General features: G+C 41.7%; 1 protein-coding gene across 7 annotated transcripts in view; it reads left to right on the forward strand.

The window, feature by feature from the left end:
• ADGRL3 (adhesion G protein-coupled receptor L3) overlaps window positions 1-14214 on the forward strand; it is a 490337-nt gene that overhangs the window by 88881 nt on the left and 387242 nt on the right. For all 7 annotated transcript variants that reach the window (XM_085222627.1, XM_085222629.1, XM_085222628.1 and 4 more), the window contains exon 2: window positions 3428-3493. The gene's annotated coding sequence lies outside the window, so the exon portion shown is untranslated. The remainder of the gene's footprint in view (window positions 1-3427; window positions 3494-14214) is intronic.

Here is a 14214-nt window from a genome sequence, read left to right on the forward strand (position 1 = left end):
AGCTCTTTTGACTATCTTACATTTGTGAAATCCACTTAGATTTCTTTTTTTTTTCTTTTTTTTCTTTCTTTTTTTTTTTTTTGCTGTCATGGTTAGCTTTTCCAACACAGAACGCTATGAATCACTTGGTCTGCTCTTGACGCTTGACAAATAAAGTGTATTAGTTGGTTGACTTAGTACTGGAGAGTCAGCATGAACAGGGCTGTGGCTGAACAGCTGGGGGGATGGTTTTGTTCCAGCTCCTCCAGTGGCCGTTTGACCTTGAACAACTGCTTTTTCTTTCTACTGTTCCTTGATTGCCTTGTCTTCTCAGAGGATGAGCTCTTCAGGAGGGAGGTTTCTTTGCGCTGTGTTCTACGAACAATGGAGTCTGAGCCTACCTACTGCCTCTAGGGGCTTCTCTAACACAAATTATAATTGTTAGTTTTAATCACTTTCATCTAAAAAGGCTGGTAATGGAGGATGGCAGTGTGCAGGATTTAGAAGGATCTGTAGGTTGCATGTTAATTAAGCCACTATAGGTGAAAGTTGCTGATTTCGTTTCATAGGACTGATGCAAGATGTTGGTGCCTGGGACTGATGCAGTGCTGCTCCGCATGGGATTTCTATCTCCCAAAGCACCATGCTGGTTGCTTGCTCTTGCACTTGAAATGAGGCAGAAATGAGGTGCTTGGTACTACTTCCCCAGTCTCCTGGCAGATGTCTAAGCCTTGGTGTGGCTTTCTGCAGGTTCCTGTGCCATTAGAGTTAATGGCTGCCTGAGCATTTGGCTTTGCAGCAATACGGCAGCTCAAGGGTGAGCCATCCCATCTCGATGGATTCTTTTCCCAGCCGTTGCTGTAGCTGAACAGACAGTGTTTATCGTTGCTCTCCCTAATAGAAGCTTCTGTTTTGGCACGGAGGTTGAGCAGCGCGCTGGCTTGCAGATTAATTGCCCTTCTTTTGGCATCTAGTGAGGCAGAGCAGCACGCCCATGGCCTGTGCAGGCGGATGCGTCACTCGGTGCTGGTGGTTTCAGGGTGAATCGGGTTAGCAAAATGGTGTGAAGAGCAGTGGAAGAAAACTAAAGCGATCTTCTGTTGTGTAGGGGGCAGGTGCTGTGAGATTGTGAGCTTTAACAGGAGTCATGTATAAAACAACATCTCCCTTAATACGTTTATGCTATGTTTTAGGGCGTCAGCTAACTCTAAATTCCTACAGTTCCTACTGTGCACCTACTGCTAGTCAGTGCTGTCTCTCTAGCAAGTATTTTGCAAAATCTTTGCTGTGCTGGAATCCATATATTGTTCCCTTCTGTGATTAAAATAAGAGCAAGAATTCCCCAAATTACATTTGAAATCTGCATAAAAATAGCATATGGCAGAGGCCAACTCAAGGTTATACATTTGGCATTTGGGGAGGGAAACCAAGAAAGATTTACCAGCCAGTACGCTCACATTATGATAAAATAATGGTAAGCTGGGAGGAGAGCATGTACTGCATCCTTAAAATGGCACAGTAGAGCTATAAACCACTGTAAGTTGTGCTATCTCTAGCCCTTTATGCTTCAAGCAGAATTTAAATCCAGGGTCTCATAAATGAAACAAAGATCTCATCTTAATTTCATTTAAAAAGCTGTTGCAAGGTAATGGGTAACAAACATTAACTTTGTCAGCCTAGGGAAACCACCATTTCTGCTCCATACTGCTGCCATCAATTCAGTTATTTTCCAAAAGCTTCTTGGAGTCAGGTGGAGTTCTTGATATAAAATATAAGCAGAATAGTCCAAACAAATGGCATTTTTCCTAGAAGTAAAGCATATGAACACCCTCACACAGTGTTGCCAGTGTTGCTCTACACTTGTGAAACTGTTGTGTTTTTTTTTTTTACTGTAACTGTATATATTTGATCAAAATTCAAGGCTGCAAACAGCTAACATCTGGGGAGTTTTTCATTTGTACAATGAGAAATAATAGCCAGTCCTACCCTGAGTTTGTCTGTAAATTTCTTAGATGGCACAAAACCTGCTTATTGCTTACAGAGGCAGTTTTGCTGACAGATGGACCTGGAAAAAGGTCTCTTTCTTTCTATCCATTTGTGCCTATTATAGAGAAATCACTCAGAAAGTGGCATGTGTGCTGGACTCTCAGGCCTTGTTTTAAGTTTTAATTTACTTGTCTGAATTCCAAGGTTACTGAATGCAAGTGATTGCTCCTTTAGTACGTAAATGAGATTAATTATGCACTGGGGACGGTGCCTCAGCAGTGTGAGCTTCTTCGCTTTCCTACTCCTGCAGGACTATCTCTCGAAGAATATGTAGTACTGGGGTGAAAAGAAATTCTCTTTGGGGCATTGAAGATTAAAGCAGGACCATTCTGGATCAACTGTGTTAAAACCAGAGCCCTTGGGCTGTTTTTTTGGTCTACGAAGTTCTTAGGCTATGGGCTGGCCTGGCTGTGGTGTAGGGACAATAGCAAGAGAAGGAGCAGGGAAGGAGCTGTCTCAGTAAGGAAAGTCTCAGGCACTAGCTGCTATTCATGAGTCCTTGGGAACAACTGGACTCAATACTAGATCCTTTTGTATATGGGCTCTGCAATTGTTGGCCTTCTTGCCATTTTAATATACTTCTTCCAAATTATATAACTTTTCTTGGAAACAAACAGCACAGGAGAAGTCATTGCTGTTTCACTTCAATGGATTTTTTTATGTTTTAATTACTTAAACGGAATGTCCCAGGGTCCTGTGCCATCCAGCTTGACTCTGGCAAAACTGATAACAACCGAAGTTTCACATGTGGCAACCCCAGCTATGAAGGAGCAGTGTTTAATGTGTAAATAGTTGCATTAAACCAAGCGCTTAAAGGAGGCTGACCTAGATCCACACATTTAATGCTTTTATCGATGAATGTTACATTTAGTGTGAAGCACTACATTTAGAAGAAAATACTGAAAACATAAAGGGATGAAGTTTATCGTGTAACTTCTAAAGAACAATGATCCTTACAGTTACGATTTATGTTCTTTTCGAACCAGATATTTCAAGTGCAACAGCTATCTAAACCATCTAAAATATATGGTAAATCCTCAAGCATAACAGTAGTTTATCAAAATCACACTGGAGTCTGTTATAGCAAAGAAATACTCATGTACGTGCATGTGTATTTCCTTGCTACCTGTATATCTCTTTTTTTTTTTTAGTTGATTGGCAAGGGGGTAGCCTTTGGTAGTTGCATGCTATTATTGTTTTCATATTCAGAGATATGCTGCATAGAGATTAAAAAAATGTACACAGCTTTTAAAAAGCAAATCTAATGTCCAAAAACATTTGTTCATCCTCTACTGCAGAGAAGTTTATAAATTTCTGTACAGCAGAAAGTTTGTGAGTGCCTAATAAGTCCTCAGGGGCAAGTATAAATGTTTTTTTAATTATTTTTTCTCTTTGTTTCCAGAAATGCTGAATTCAGTACTCCGCAAAAATAGCGTATGGATTTTCAGCACCTGAAGAACAAGAAAAGGTAATTACTGCATCTTATGCTCTAGTACTATTTGTTAGCTATGCTAAAATATTAAACCACTCAGTCATGTCATGTGAGTCTGCAGTACTGTCTCTATGTGGATTGTGTATATTTTCAGTTACACATTCACAGTTTCTTGAGAATATTCTTTTATAGGAAGGGAGCAGGGAAACAAAAGCAGGAAAACATATAAAATACTGAAGTAAAATGATAAAGAATGGTACACTGACATTTTTCACTGTGTGTACATGCTAAGCAATTCTAAGAGGGAAGAGAATGAAGGTTTAGGTGTGCTAATGGAAAATGCTTAGGAACTGTCTGTATTTGCAAGCTTGTCTCAGGCAGCCTTATAGCACAGCAGGCATGCATGGCAGGATGCACGGCATTCATCACTGCGGCAATGTGATGTTCTGGTGACCAGTGGGGTGAGGTATCCTGTACTGAAGGTTGTAGACCTGCTGCTACCTGTGAGTCCACCTCCTGCAGCCAAGGGCCCTGATCCTCTTGGATCATGACATTTTGCTTGAGCACTGAAGCTCAACGGGGCTGTTGCTCTGTTGCCGGTGTTAAACAAAATGCTATTCATCAAACTTTCATGAGCCACTTTACCAGGGGCTGCATCTTGAAAGATGAGGCTCTGGAAAGCAGCAAGGAAAACGATGCTGCTTTGTGTTGCTACCATCTCATGTATTTTGTTTCACTTTTTTTCCAAGGCTGAGAAACAAGCACCTCTGCAGGACCTTGCGTGCTTTTGCACTTTGCTCCTTTCCGGAGACAAATGACATACAAGTTGAACAAGGAGGGCATGGCCGTGTTGAAGAATTGTAGTCATGTTACAGCTGGTACATCCTTCCAGCTGTACAGCTGTAGTAATTTCGTTGTGAGATGTGTACACATAGATGCCACAGCATGGAGAAGAAAGGAAGTATGTAGCATGAAGGTCTAAAATTCTGAGTATTAAAAAGCTAGCATGTGGAGATGCAACGACGCAAGGGTGAAGTGACACAGAGAGCACAAGCAAGGAACGTTGGGGGATCAGAAAAGTTTATGTATGAACTGCTACCATGTTCTTAGAAGACACAACATTGTTTTGGGTTGAAAAATGCACATTTTGTGTTCACTTTGTCTGCAATACTGTGCTGCCAGTAATTAGAATGATCATTTTAGAGGCAGCAGTAAACAAAGAGGGAAAACACAAATCACAGACGTTGACAGATGCCACCTTCTTTGTGTATCAGGCTTTGGAAGCCTGTCTTCCTTCCCAACAAATGGAAGTGCTGTCAGTTCTCAGGAAGTGTATAGAAACATAGTTAAAGGGCCTACATACAATCATAGAATCATTAAGTTGGAAAAGATCACTAAGATCATCTACTCCAACCGTCAGCCCATCACCACCATGCCCAGTAAACCACATCACTAAGTGCCATATGTACCATTTTAAGAAAAGGGTAAATGAGGGTAAATGTTGTCAATTAATACCCACTTCATCTTACTCTCATTCTTGCCTGTCTTCTGTCGTGATCTCTCTGTACATCAGTTTAATAGAAAATTATAACAGGAGAGAAAAAAACAGGAGACTGAAGGAAAAGCTCTAGGATTAAATAAACTTTTGATTAAAATACACTGAGAGTTTATAAACTATGCTCCCCTGTTGTATTGCCATCATAGTGTTTTGAATTCCCTTCCACGTGATGATAAATGGGACTCTTTTTGTTGGATACTTCCATTGGGATTTACAGTGTAATGTGAAGCTCTGTAATATGTTGTGTTACCATTGCCAGCTTGCTTCTCTGCCTTGGGACTGTTATATGTTGACATTAATGTGTGGAAACTGTAGGATAAATGTAATGGGGGCGCAAACAGTTCCTTGCTCTGCCTAAAGGTTATTTTATCCATGTCAAAAAGAAATTCAAAAATCCAATTTCTTTAAAATCATGAATTTCAAAAAGGAAATAATAAGAACTTCTTACATTTTTCTGCCTAGGTATCCTGCAGATCACAGTAAAATGCTGTGTGTTGCCAAAGAGAAGGACTGTGCAGCCCTGTGCAGTTCACTGCTATTTTGATTGCTTGGTTTTCTTCCACAAAAAAAGTGTAAGATTAGACTCTAAGTTATTTGAGCAATTTTAAATCTCAACAAATCCATTCCTTAGTGTTTATTTGTGCTTTTGGTACAATTTTAAGGAGATTTCTGAGAAATCTGTATTTCTCAAGCAAGTAAGAAACTAAATATACTCCCAGATTCATCATGGCTAAGTGCTTCCCAAGGACTTGGAATGAAACTCCCTGTGCTTTAATTCAGCGTGGCTCGAACACAGGAATTATTCCCAGAGGGTTTCTTAAGAGCTATAGACGTTGTTTTAACATCTAAGCATAAGCAATATCATAAGTAGATAAGGCTACGTACGTTGCAAAGTAACGGCCGCTTATATTGTTATGTTTGATCAAGGTGTTATTTTTATCAACCACTCGTGTTCTCTGTGGTGAGGTGGCCACACACAGTTTCTTTCAGCCTGCGAAAGGGATCCCACAGAGCCATTTAGCTCTGTCATCTGTATGAGCAGGGCAGCTGTGAGCTCTGTGATTCTTCCAGACATGGTTCAGCAGTGTCCTTCCATCTGGTGCAGTGTGTTGCAGTGGCCAGGCAGATACTTGTCAGATGCTTGTGCTGTTTTCATTATATTGAATAGATACCAGCTTCTCTGTGTGTTGCCCCATAGTCTGGGAGTGTATCTATGTGAGTATGCATCCTCATGGAATAGGAATTGGGGGCTTTTTGCTGGCAAGGATGGATTTCGCACCATGTGAGGGTCTGCCATCACCTTGTCTCAGCTGTTAGCATTGGCCTGAACTTTTAGAAATTGAGATTTTATTTTCATTCTCTGCATACCCAGGCCAAAGTAAGAGATCCCAAGGCTCAAGGGCATCCGTAGCACTCTTTTTCTTTTGTACTTGGTGCCTTTTTCTCTTTTTTAAATGGCTGGCCGTGACATTAAGATTTCTAATTAATTTAAAAACCACAGGCAGTTGAAGAGAGTGAGCAATGTAATAACTGGGCCATGGGGCAGAGTAAAAGCACATCAATTATTCAGGCAGTCACTGCTGCTTATTCCCTTCCCGGAGCTGTGCTGGCTGTCAGTGTGTGTCAGCTATGCCGCTAATGCCCTTCAGAATTTACATGCATAAACAGTGGCCTTTTAAAATCTGTGTGAGGATAACTTCAGCCTTTTGAACGATGGCTGCCAGCGCAGCAAGGAAAATATGCTCTGTCTGGCGAGCGCTCAGGGCCCCGTCCGGTATTTTGGGTGCCTTGTTGAGAACAGAGATCTTGGCAGTGCATCTGCCGGAAGCCTTTGGGGCAGAGTTGTTCCTCAGAAAGGTGAGGGGCAGCCTGAGCCATGGGAAGAAAGAAACAGGCTTGCTTTAAAATGCAGATCGTGGCTGAGAGCCCTCTCTTTGAGCCAGGGAAGAGCAACATCTCTAACATATCCTTCTTTCCTGCTATTTCTGTGAAATCCCCAAGCAAAATGTCCCAGGTACTCTTGGGCTGGATGGACCCAGTGTACTTGCACTGTGTGTACAAATGTCAGAAAGCAAAGAAGCCTCCTAGCGAAAGGTGCTCCTTCCTCCACCTCCTCTTCCTCACTGTCATGGCTGTTTTGCATTCAGGGCTTTAACTTAGTGATTGGAAGATAAGGACTGGGGGCTCCATTGAACTTTCTGCCTTGGGCTCCAGGCAGAGCAAGCACAAAGCCTTGTTTTGCTGGCTGGCCTGCATGTGCCTGCTGCTCGAGGCATCCACCTTGCTTTCTAGAAAGTGAACTGATTTGTGAAAGCGACGATAGAAAATGAGCCTTGCTAATTATGTGTTGTGACGGTGAAATGACCGGCTTCAGTTTGGAAAGCGCTGGCTGTAATTAACAGTGAAAGGCTTTATTCTCTGATCTGTGCAGCCATTTATGAATCACTTTTCCCCACGGAAACTTTTAAATCTGTCTCACTGGGGAGCCTGAGGAGGAACAGGTAAAATGGATTTGCTTTAATAGCTGTGGTTGTAACTTAAACACTTGAAATGATATTAAGCATCTTTCTCCATTAGCATTTCATGTTGATCCTGATGATATACCAGCTGAGGCTAAGACAGGATCAGCATTCATTAAATGGAAGAAACTAAACTCCGCAGACAAACGCTCTGGCTAAATGGGGCCTTCACTGCACTGAGAACAAGAATGCAATTAGCTGAAATGTTTGTTTACAAAATCTAATTCCTGGGGAGTATCTGCTCAGATTGTCACTTCCATTTCTTGGGTTGTGTTTGTTGCCAGAGCTTGCAGTTTTTGCAAAGCTTGGCTGTAGCACATATATGTTGGATCGGCTAAATGTGGACAAAGCTGAAGAGCATCAGCTGTGTGGGCAATTGGTTCAGTGAGATACCTCTCCCAGACACCTACAAGAGGCCTGGGAAGCCCCTTCTCAAGAGTCCTTGGCTTCATTCCCCGCTTCTATTTCTGTGGTGATGGACATCCTAGCGTATCAGTTGCCAGTCTCTTGTACAACTTGTTATGGAGCTGCTGGTGTACCAGAATTTATTTGTACATTCCCCCAGTGTATTTTGCAATTATTTGTTGCAGTCAGTAGTATAATAGCTGTGAGATGTTCTAGTTATTAAATGGGTAGACTGAAAAAAAGCTGGAAATTGTGCAGCACTGAGTATTGTTGTCAGTCTGCCCCCATTCCCCATGTGAACCCTAAACCAGGGAAATAACAGATAAACTCCAGCTGGGTTGGGATGTGTCTTTCTGAAGATACTGGCGTGAAGAGCTTTGCCACCTTCTCTCTTGTTGGCTGAGAATCTTGGGCAGCCTTAGAATTAGCTCATCTGCTGTACTGAGTTGGAAATGCAACTTCTCCTCTGGTTACAGAAGGAACAAGAGAGTTGCTTTTATTATTATTAATGATGATGATTATTATTTATTTGTATGCTAAATTCAGGCTGATAACATAGTTAAAAGGTTGTATTTTGGTGAAGGAAGAGACTCGGGAAAAACTATTATAGGGAAATGTAAACATGGCTTGTGGGAGTCAGATGAGAAAACTGATCCTGACAAGAATAAAATGGCTCACGCCGCTTTTAATATTGGTTATGCATGAAGGGAAGGGAGAGCGAGTGCTCAGGCTGTTCATTCTGTGCCTGTGCTCAGGTGATGAAGTACCACTGGTGGGTTTGATTTGTTGCTGCACGGGGTTTGTGGCGTGTAAAGGATCAGATGTTCCGAGCATGTGTTGATACCAACAAAATAGCACGTATTAATTTTAAAGGATGTAATAAAGCATAACTTTGCACGCTAGGATAAAACGCTGCAATATTTATTAGCTCATTTACTTCATGCTATGTCATTCCACTTTCTTTGCAGTTATTTCTTGTGGCTTCCTTTCTGATAAATAGGGTGTCTGGACTTGTTCATCAGGTGACATTGGGCAAGTAAGCATTTCCTGGACACATTTGCCTCATGTGTCTGGTGGCAAACATTAAACAGTTACCAGAATAATACAATTTCCTTCCCATTTGCTGAATACAGGATATTAATGGAATAGTCGGTGTAATCTGTTTGGCGATGGCTTATAGGCATGTTAAATGATGGGGAACAGACTAATGAAGACCATCCTATTGATGGATAAGGGTGACAATTTACCAACCCCAGAGTAATTGAAATAAAACAAAGCTGCTTTTGCCTAATCTGCAGAGCAGCAGGCGACACACGGGTGTTTAGAGGCATGTCTGGAAGGTGATCGTGGTGTGTGGGTCTTGGGAGGACACCGAGCCCTAAAAATCCTTTGCTGTTAAACCAAAGAGGACCGTCTCTGTGTAGTTAACGTGGATCCCACTGGTCCTGTTGCAGTAGTGTCTCCTCCTCTCCCAGAAGCAGAGCAGGGAAGCCAGGCTGGAGCAAGGCAGAGACATTTTGCAAGATGGTTGCCTGCAGCAGTCAGAACTGTGTGCAGGTATTTGCTGCACTGGCACCAGATTTTCAACTTCTGCTGGTAACGTTAACCCAAGAAGGCACAGCCAGGCCTACCACGTTGCACAGTCTTTGCTTGGGTGAGTGCTTCTTGCTAGAGGCTACTCGGGTGTCCCCTGGGATCTGATGCTAATGCAGCATTAAAACACCGCTTTTTCAGTATAAATACTGGAGCTGACAAATGCTGTCTTTAATTTGTGAGAAGTGTTCCCAGTATTATGCACATACATATGCCCGAAAGTCTATTCTCAAGACACTGTATGGGTCTGTCTCCTATGAAAGCTAACTGTTAGGAGAAGATCCTGCTACTTTAATAAGGTATATATATTTGTGTCATAGGTGGATTTTTGCTGAAGTAATAGAAATCCTGAATGGTGGCAAATTCAGTTTGAAGTATACTGTGCTTCCCTGTCCTGTCATCTCCCCTCTCTCATGCCCCTCTTCCTTCCCACTTCTTCCTCCCCTGGCACTAGGAAGGGAGGTGTCTTCCCACCCCTTCTGGCATCCCATGTTGCACATAATCTTCATCTCTTCTGTGCTTCCACAGGCAGTTGCACTGCTATTAAGAGCTTGGCCTTGAGGTTTTCTTAATAGTGTGATTTGAATTAAGTCTAATTTAGACTAAAGTTTTAAGAGCTGTCTCCCCCCTCCTTCCTGTGCAAAATAAATTGGAGGGTTTAAATGCACTGTGTCTGGCTTGGAGGCATTTCCCTGTGGTTTATTACTTTGCTTTTATTGATGGGCCATGTTTGCTCTCACACAAACTGATTAATTTGAACTTGATGATTTGTTTCACAGAAGTAGTTTGCACAGGGATGAAGGCCAAATTAAGGCTTTTTATGGGGTGGAAACTTCAGTTCCTATAGACTTCTTCAGATCTTGGTTCTGCATCTTGCAAAGTTTGTAGAAACTCAGATAAAGTGGCCCTTGGCCCATGTGTGAGGATGCTTGTTTAAGTAGCTGTTGGAAGATATGTTAAATCACTGATGGATTTGAAAATTTCAGAATGTCCTGCTGAAGCAAAATGGAGCATTTTTAAAGGGATCTGATTATAATTCTTAATTTCCAAAAATAAGAACAAGGAAGAATCAATCCAATTATATTAGAATATGAATGTATGCAAAGTACAGAAGCATTAGATATGTATTTTTTCACTAGAAATACACCCCCAAGGAATCATTCTATTTATAAGATGAACTTAGTATTATGATAATGCAAAAGAAGTCTATAATTTATAATTCCAAGTGGAGATGAAGAAATTTAACGTGTCAGCTTCTCTATTCATTACCCCAGCAGTCAAGACTAACAGACTGTTCCTTCACCTTTGCTGTCAATCATTTAGATAGACCAATTATGGATTCAGTTAAAAATATATATATCAAAAGGGAAAATGCAGCCAAAAAAGGTTCAACATACTAAATTAAAAAAAAAAAAAGCCCCAAAACCAAAACAACAACAACAAGAAAAATTAGGTCTGCAAAGGGCATATTTAGTGCCACACTTAGAGATTCATGGCCCATACTTTCCAACTATTACTCTGGTGATCGTGGAAACCAGAATTGGTTCTTCAGTGTTTTTGTGTTAGAAGAGAGCTGGTGACAACTGACAGTCACTTGGTCTACCATTTAGAACCAGTCATTGACTGATGGTTTGGAAATATGAATTGGGAGGAGGTGAAAGATTAGGTCTTAAGTTGGTATTTGGACCATGGCTTTGGGGAACTTTTCACAGATACTGAAGCATAAGCATTCTGGCTGAGTTGAGATGGGTGTTAATTTTAATCAACAGTTTTAGGAGTTTTGAGCCTTCAGGTCTCTAGTGCAGCCCTTCTTTAGCACTGAATTTAAAGGGTACTGTTTCCTTTTAAGATGTAGGATATAATTGCGTTGACCTCTGTTTCTCCAGTACTAAATATTCAACATGCTCCAAAAAATCCGCAGAACTGGAAGTGGAAAATCAAATTCCTTATTGAGATGCATAAATAGTCATGGATTTAGTAATCTTGTTTTAAAGCAGCTGCATTCCTTTGGGGTAAGTTTATTATGACAAAATATACATGGCCAAACTTAAATATATTTAACCTAATATGATCAGACTGATTTGGAGCAGAGGTAGGTCAACACTAAGTGCTTTTGAAAATCTCATCCAGGCTCTCTAGAGATTAAGGCTACAAGTGCAGAACATCAGCCTAAGTCATGCTGAAGAGGCAGAAGGGATGTTTCTTAGTGGAGAGAGGCTTCGGTAGGAAAGAGCTATCAGAGGGGTAGGAAAGAGCTACAGTCAAATAGGAAAATAGCCAGCTTTGCCTCAGGCATGAGTTGCTGGGGCTTGAAAGTTAAGCTATTTGTTTGCATCTATAATTTGGTGCTACCTGTGGTGTGTATATGGGCAGAGTTCCTAGTTTTGGGTGGGTAAGGCATTGTCTTTGCCTGTGATGTGTGCAGCTGTACAGGGAAGGGAGTACAGATCAGAGGCTTTGGGCTGCCAGCTGCAGGTTTATCTCTTTGGTTTTGTCATCTGGCAGAAGGAGGGTTGTTGCAAAATATGTGCCCTTGGGATTTGTAACACGCAGTGGAATATCTTATGGGAACTCCTTTCCAGTGCAGGTTTTTTTCATGTTATTTCTTAAAGCGCATTACTATCTTAGCTATATGCGTGAGCAAAGTCTTCCCATTGAACATGGAAAAAGACTTGAAGGATTTTCTGTTGTCTCTGAGTAGCACACATAGCTGGATTAGCCAAGGATTTGGGAACGTGAGGTCTAGTGAAGGCTATGGGAAGAGGGTCAGCGTTCTCTGTACGCATGGCTTCTTTCTGAAATAAATGCGACTGTGATACTTTGAAGTGTCCTCCAGGATCTGAATTTGCCTCCTAAATTATGTGGGTGTGATACAAGATGAGTGTGTGCAGGCTGCTGGTGCCTCCTCCCTGCTCAGTAGCAGTTGTGGGATTTCAGACCCCCAGAGGAAGGCAGCCGTGCCAGGCTCCATAATGTTTAGAGACTTGCTTTGTCTCTCCTTTTAACTGTTGTGTTTTATTCAAGTGACAGGCTGATTTGCTGATGAAACTTTCTCTCAGGTATAAGCAATAAGTTTAGCCCTTTAAATGCAACAGTGTGATGCTTTTTGTAACAGCACATAGCTGCTTTCTGCATAAAACTGTGTGAGTTGAACCTCCTGGCTTCATCACTGTGTCAGTGACTGTATAGAGGAGTACACACATCTCAGTAAGTGGATCTATGCCTATGGAATTTTTTCCATTTGCATGTTCATAGTACTATGTGGAGCCTGGAAAGACATTCTGGCAGCATGTATGTGTCTGGGGGCTGGACCTGGTGCCCATGTGCCCTATCCCTGCACAAGCCCAACCATATACAAGTAGAGGCTGGGCAGGAAGCAGCGCATGGAGTAAACAGCTGGGATGGGCCAGCATTAGAGCAGGATGTTTCTGGTGAGTGTAATGTATAGAAGTCACAGAATGCCAGCTGGCTAATCATTTTTGAATGATTTGTAGGTATCACAGCAGAGGTGAGTTTTAAGGAGATATGAAGGAGAGCGTTGTTGTGACTCTGCAGATTTGTAGTTTTTACCTGCAGAAAGAATGATTCTGAAAAGACGTGAAGGTTATTGCTACCATGCTGTTCTTCTCTTATTTTTGTATTTTTATTATATATATATTTTATATGTATTTTTCCTTTCTTTTTGTCCTTTTCTTTTTTCTTCACAGAACCTCTCTAATGAGGCTGGATGATGGTGGGCCGCAATGTCATGCGCTAAATGCCAGTTTTTAAACCAGCTGAGAATCTGGCCTGATGTTTAGCACTCACTTGGTACTTTCATCTTCGAAGAACTGTGCAAACATTATTAATTCTGCTGGGGTGCTTGCAAGAAAGCGATGTTGGAATAGCTATGCAGGCTGTGAAGCAGGGAGAGATGAGACAGACAGTTTTTTTGGGCTTCACGTTTGTGTGTATGTATATACACATATATACGTATACTTGCATAATTCTACTAAGGGCTCCACAACAAATGGTTTAATGGCAGCAAAGCCTCCTCTAGATGCTGTTTTTAAGTGGGTGCTCAATACTCCAAAAGAAAGATTGATATCCCTGCAACTATAGCCCTTCCCTGGGGTTTCTCTGGAAATTAGGTGGGTTCAGGCTGCAGACAGGCACCTCAAGGGCCAGATGAGTGCTGTGCAGATGCTAGGTGCTGAGACAAAGACTGTGTAGAAGCCAGGGGTGCTGTTGCATGCTTTTCACAGGGAAAAAAATCTCATGAATATATTAATTGCTTGCAGCACATGCAGATTTTGGATTTTCACAGATGCTAGGCTTTTTGCATATGCAAAAAATAATTTTGCCTGTACAGACACTGGCTTTGGTAAGAGTGAAGAAGAAGCAGGGTCAGTTGGCGATGTTATTGCATAAAGTCACTTCTTTCAAGCCGTGGCTGACAAAAAGGACCATGCTAAAACCTGTAATTTGCTGTTTATCATAGCTGTGTAAACAGCCTTTTGTATGGGGCGTGCAAACCTGATGGGAGAAGATGAGGAACGCCTTAGCATCCTTGGCCACCAGTTCTGCACAGGTAGAGCAGCACCAGCCCACACTACATATAGCATGGGTCAATTCATGCTGTCCATATAGTGCCCAGAGCACTATTCAGTATTTTTATTGGGGTGTAACACTGAAATCTTCTC

The sequence above is a fragment of the Meleagris gallopavo genome, chromosome 4 (genome assembly GCF_905368555.1).
Source record: "Meleagris gallopavo chromosome 4, MGAL_WU_HG_1.1, whole genome shotgun sequence".
In the NCBI taxonomy this organism is placed as follows: Eukaryota; Metazoa; Chordata; class Aves; order Galliformes; family Phasianidae; genus Meleagris; species Meleagris gallopavo.